The sequence below is a fragment of the Staurois parvus genome, unplaced genomic scaffold, assembly GCF_062004578.1.
Source record: "Staurois parvus isolate SC_StPar_1 unplaced genomic scaffold, SC_StPar_1.0 ptg000552l, whole genome shotgun sequence".
Classification (NCBI taxonomy): domain Eukaryota; kingdom Metazoa; phylum Chordata; class Amphibia; order Anura; family Ranidae; genus Staurois; species Staurois parvus.
The window spans coordinates 673,072-679,071 of NW_028318348.1; positions in this window are offsets into that span (position 1 = coordinate 673,072).

Consider the following 6,000-nt stretch of genomic DNA (forward strand, 5'->3'; position numbering starts at 1 on the left):
CACCAAGTGGTAGGCCACGTAGTTTTGACAGGCACAAGCACTAACCACCAAGTCACTGTGCTGACACGTTGTAGCCTTTGCTTTTTGCTAAATAAAGAGTAAAATTCTAAGAGTGCTCCTGGGATCTGTCTTCACTTGAATATCTGGATAATATTTATTGCAAAAGAGCATCCAGACCCATAGCTGTGAATCTGTTCAAAAGGATAAGTAATGGGATCTCTTGGGGCAACCTCATTGGATGCATAGATGCCTGTCTGCAGTCTCCTTCATTTCACCTGTGAGTGCCACACACGTTTTTTGTGTTTTGTTAATGAAGGTTTCATTAAAATCATTAAAATTTTAGTGCCTGAAACTTTCTTGATTTTATCCTCCTGTAATGTTCTGTATAGCTGAAAGACTGCAACGAGGAGGGCCACCAAAAAACAACCAAATGAAATAGACAGCAGAATGAGCACAATGATGACCTTCAATATGTACTGTTGGTCTTTCACTGTCTAATCAGCATGTTGGGGTGGGGTGGGGGGTACATTAAGGAGAGTGTCCAGACCACACAGTTGGCTATGCAAAATTTCAATCCTCTTAGCAGGTAAACCAGTTCATATACTGTATGTATTTTACTTCTTACTTGGCGTTCCACTTTAAAATGAACCTGTACCTAATGCAACATATTTAAATTGGTCACAACCCTCAGTAGCAGAGGAGCAGCACGTCCCTCTGTTTAAAATGAAAAACATACTAGGAACAGCATACCCCATGGAGCTCATCTGAGCAAATATAGATTTCAATTCTAAATCTATAAGTCCTTGAAACCCCCCACAGTCTTGGTGACCATTAAGGAGTGGTGAGTGGTGGTAGAGGCCAACCTGAGCTTAACGGCCAAGTCACACTTAAGATTAAGTTGGTGGTGATAACTCACCAGTGGATACGTCGCTAAGAGACTGCTTACCTTTTCCAATGGAGTGGCTCTCTTACTGGTCAACTAGAATGAAATCGATTAACCACTGCTCCTTCACTAACAAGCTAGATTCTGCGTCATGGCGACCAGTACAGGTCCATTGGTCATTAGGGAGGATATTGGTTGCAAATGAGTTTAGTGAGAATGGCCAATGTGACATGGCTCTCAACAAATGTATGGCTCAACATAGGAGGGGAAATTCTAAAGGCAAATCTCAGCAGTCTTCCTACACCTTAAGGAGGAGTGACATTGGTTTAAGGACATTAAGGTATACATTTTGGACAGGGAGGAGAAGTGATTTCCATGAGGCATGAAAAAGGCCACTACATTTTGTTGGGAGCTATGTCACAATGGCGATTTCAACCAGAATTACTGAATTCAACTACTGAACAGGGGAGGGGTCTCTCAAAACTATCTTCCACAAATAAATCCATTTTAACATCTCTAGCCTGGCAATTTGGTAAATCGAGGAATCAACGCCTATGCAAGAGGTTTCTGACACCAACAATTGAATTATGTAACTAGAACATGGGGGTTCCACAAGTTTCATATCTCCCATCCTGCTCTTGGCCAATCAACATCTATACATTCCATGGTTATTGGATTAAGGAATATATGTTGGGGTATCCTACTGACACTCAATGGAAGTGGCTTGGTAAGCTACAAAATGTCTTCAACATCACAGAACCAAGTCCAGCTGACTGTATCTAACTACTCTTTGTTACTGTTATCATAAAGGAGTATACTCGCTTAATTTTTTTTACATAAAATCATGTAGATATATAGGGTGGGCATTGTGTCTACCCTGGCGATTTGACAATTCACATATTAGGCCATGTAAATCAAGGAACCAACACCTCTGCAGGATTCCTGACAACAGCAATCGAGTTAATGTACAGTTGTGTTCAAAATAATAGCAGTCAGACATCACTAACCGGATCAATCACTGTTTTTGGTAGAAATGATATTACTACATGGTAAATAATTTACTAGCAGGTGTAGCAGAGTAATATAAATCCAACAGACCCAACAGTCATGACATGCATGCTGCTGATTCTGTGTCATTGAATCACTCATTGAAAGGGGCATGTTCAAAATAATAGCAGTGTGGAGTTCTATTAGTGAGGTCATTCATTCTTTGAAAAACAGGCGGCAATTATTGCCCTTATTTAAGGAAGGAAGGCAGCAAATGTTGTACATGCTGGTTACAGTGCATTTCTCTCTGAAATTCTGAGGAAAATGGGTCGTTCCAGACATTGTTCAGAAGAACAGCGTACCTTGATTAAAAACTTGATTGGAGAGGGGAAAACATATAAATAAGTGCAGAAAATGATCGGCTGCTCAGCTAAAATGATTGCAAATGCTTTAAAATGGCAACCAAAACCTAAAAGACGTGGAAGAAAGCGAAAAACTACCATTCGAATGGATAGAAGAATAGCCAAAATGGCGCGGACTCAGCCAACAATCAGCTCCAGGAAGATGAAAGAAGGTGTAAAGTTCCCTGTGAGGACTGTTACAATTAGAAGACGCCTATGTGAAGCCAAGCTATCTGCAAGAAGCCCCCGCAAAGTCCCACTGTTGAAAAAAAGACGTGCTGCAGAGGTTACAATTTGCCAAAGAGCACATTGACTGGCCTAAAGAGAAATGGCGCAACATTTTGTGGATTGATGAAAGTAAGATTGTTCTTTTTGGGTCTAGTGGCCGGAGACAGTTTGTCGGACGACCCCCAAACACTGAATTCAAGCCACAGTACACTGTGAAGACCGTGAAGCATGGTGGTGCAAGCATCATGATATGGGGATGATTCTCATACTACGGTGTTGGGCCTATTTATCACATACCAGGGATCATGGATCAGTTTGAATACATCAGAATACTTGAAGAGGTCATGCTGCCTTATGCTGAAGAGGAAATGCCCTTGAAATGGGTGTTCCAACAAGACAACGACCCCAAACACACCAATAAACGTGCAACATCTTGGTTCCAGACCAACAAGATTGACGTTATGGAGTGGCCAGCCCATTCCCCGGATCTTAATCCAATAGAAAACTTGTGGGGTGACATCAAAAATGCTGTTTCTGAGGCAAAACCAAGAAATAGAGAAGAACTGTGGAATGTCGTCCAATCATCCTGGGCTGGAATACCTGATCACAGGGGCCAGAAGTTGGGTGACTCCATGCAACACAGATGTACAGCAGTTCTCAGAAACAGTGCGACTACAACCAAATATTCATCAAGTGATTCAAAGGAAAGCAAAATCTTCAAAATTTTTCAGTTTATATAGTGAATGTTTGAGTTTGTAAAGAAGAATACAAACACTGCGATTTTTTTGAACCGTCTAATATTCACTTTTCTTAAATTTCTTTAGAGGAACAACACAAATTTGATCTATTTTTCTTCATGTTTTGATTTGGAATAGAATGTGTCGTGTTCCCAATGCATTTGTGTGGATGGAAATAAAAGCTATTAGAAGGAATTTGAGCTTTATTCACTTTTTTCAACACACTGCTATTATTTTGAACACAACTGTATGTAACTAGAATAGGGGAGTTCTACTACTTTCACACCTCTCATCCTGTTCTTTACAATCAACATTCCATGGTAATTGGATTGAGGTGTTTCAAGATGGGAACATATGCAGGGGTATCCTCCTGGCACTTAGTGGAAGAGGCTGGGAGGGCTATGAAATGTCTTCAAATTTACAGAACCAAGTCAAGTTGAATGTGCCTAATTACTCTTAGTGACTGTTTTCATAAAGGAGTATACCAGATCAATTTTGCCAATTCACATATTTAGTCACGTAAATTGAGGAACCAGCACCTATGTAGGATTCTCTAGACCAGTGGTTCTCAACCTTTCTAATGCCGCGACCCCTTAATACAGTTCCTCATGTTGTGGTGACCCCCAACCATAAAATTATTTTCGTTGCTACTTCATAACTGTAATTTTGCAGTGGGAGGACTAGCGCCCCATCACTGATGTCAGTGGGATGAATAGTGTCCCATCGTTGGTATCAGTGGGAGGAATAGTGCCCCATCATTGGTGTCAGTGGGAGGAATAGTGTCCCATCATTGGTGTCAGTGGGAGGAATAGTGCCCCATCATTGGTATGAGTGGGAGGAATAGTGCCCCATCATTGGTGTCAGTGGGAGGAATAATGCCCCATCATTGGTGTCAGTGGGAGGAATAGTGCCCCATCATTGGTGTCAGTGGGAGGAATAGTGCCCCATCATTAGTATCAGTGGGAGGAATAGTGCCCCATCATTGGTGTCAGTGGAAGGAATAGTGCCCCATCATTGGTATGAGTGGGAGGAATAGTGCCCCATCATTGGTGTCAGTGGAAGGAATAGTGCCCCATCATTGGTATGAGTGGGAGGAATAGTGCCCCATCATTGGTATGAGTGGGAGGAATAGTGCCCCATCATTGGTATGAGTGGGAGGAATAGTGCCCCATCATTGGTGTCAGTGGGAGGAATAGTGCCCCATCATTGGTGTCAGTGGGAGGAATAGTGTCCCATCATTGGTGTCAGTGGGGGGAATAGTGCCCCATCATTGGTGTCAGTGGGAGGAATAGTGCCCCATCATTGGTGTCAGTGGGAGGAATAGTGCCCCATCATTGGCGTTAGTGGGAGGAATAGTGCCCCATCGTTGGTGTCAGTGGGGGGAGGAATAGTGCCCCATCGTTGGTGTCAGTGGGGGGAGGAATAGTGCCCCATCGTTGGTGTCAGTGGGGGGAGGAATAGTGCCCCATCGTTGGTGTCAGTGGGGGGAGGAATAGTGCCCCATCGTTGGTGTCAGTGGGGGGAGGAATAGTGCCCCATCGTTGGTATTAGTGACACAAATGATGGGGCACTATCCCTCCCACTGACACCAATGATACTTACCTTGCTGACTCCTGCTCCAGCCTGGGCTCGCTCTTTCCCTCTCCCATCTACAACCTGCATACCTGGCTGCAGCAGCAAAATTTGCACTTACCTGTCAGCTGTCTTCCTTCTCTGGCCTCTCTCTTCACTCGCTCCTGCAGCTCCCTCGATCTTCTTCGATCTCCGCGCGCTGCCGCTCGGCTCCTCCTCTCCAAGCTCCACCTTCTCGCCGGTGATTGGCCGCCTGTGTGCCTCTCCTGAGCTACAGTTCCGGTGGCCAATCAGCGGCGAGGAGGCGGTGACAGGGGCAGCATATCATCCCGCCCACACATCGCCGGAGACAGCAGCGGTGTCTCGGTTCCTAAGACCATCGGAAATATGTGTTTTCCGATGGTCTTAGGCGACCCCTGGGAAATGGTCGTTCGACCCCCAAAGGGGTCGCGACCCCCAGGTTGAGAACCGCTGCTCTAGACCAACAATGGGATTATGTAACTAGAACTGGGAGCTTCAATGCCTTTCACACCTCCCATCCTAGTTTTGGGCAATAAACATGTACACATCCATGGTGGTTGGTTTATGGTGGGAATATAAATGCTGGGGTATCTTTCTGACACTCACCGGAAGTGACCTGGTAAGCTACCAAATGTCTTCAACATTACAGGACTAAGTCAAGTTGAATGTGACTAACTACTCTTAGTTACTATTTTTAAAAAGAAGTATACTGGCCTATTTTTTTCACATAAAAACACGCAGATGTACAGGATGGGCATTCTGTCTACCATGGTGATTTAATATGAGGAAGGGTTAGCCGCACACTGGAGGATTGATGAGTATAGTAAATATTTATTGGTCCATAGGACACGTGATTAAGCACGAGATCGTGTGAAACACGTTAACAGGTCCTGTGTACATGTCCTGGTGTTTTATGTGTCCTATGGATCATCATGTGTGGTGGCGAACCAGAGCCTGCACCTGTCTTGGATTGATCTAGAATATTTGCCTGAGCGGTAATACCTCTGTTTTTTGGATTCACCATTTGACACATATTTAGCCATGTAAATCAAGGAACCAATACCTATGCAGGATTCCTGACAGCAAAAGTTGGGTTTTACCTATATACCACTTGAGCCCCGCAACCTACCCATTATGTAGTGATATAGCAACCCGGAAGTGATGACCTTAC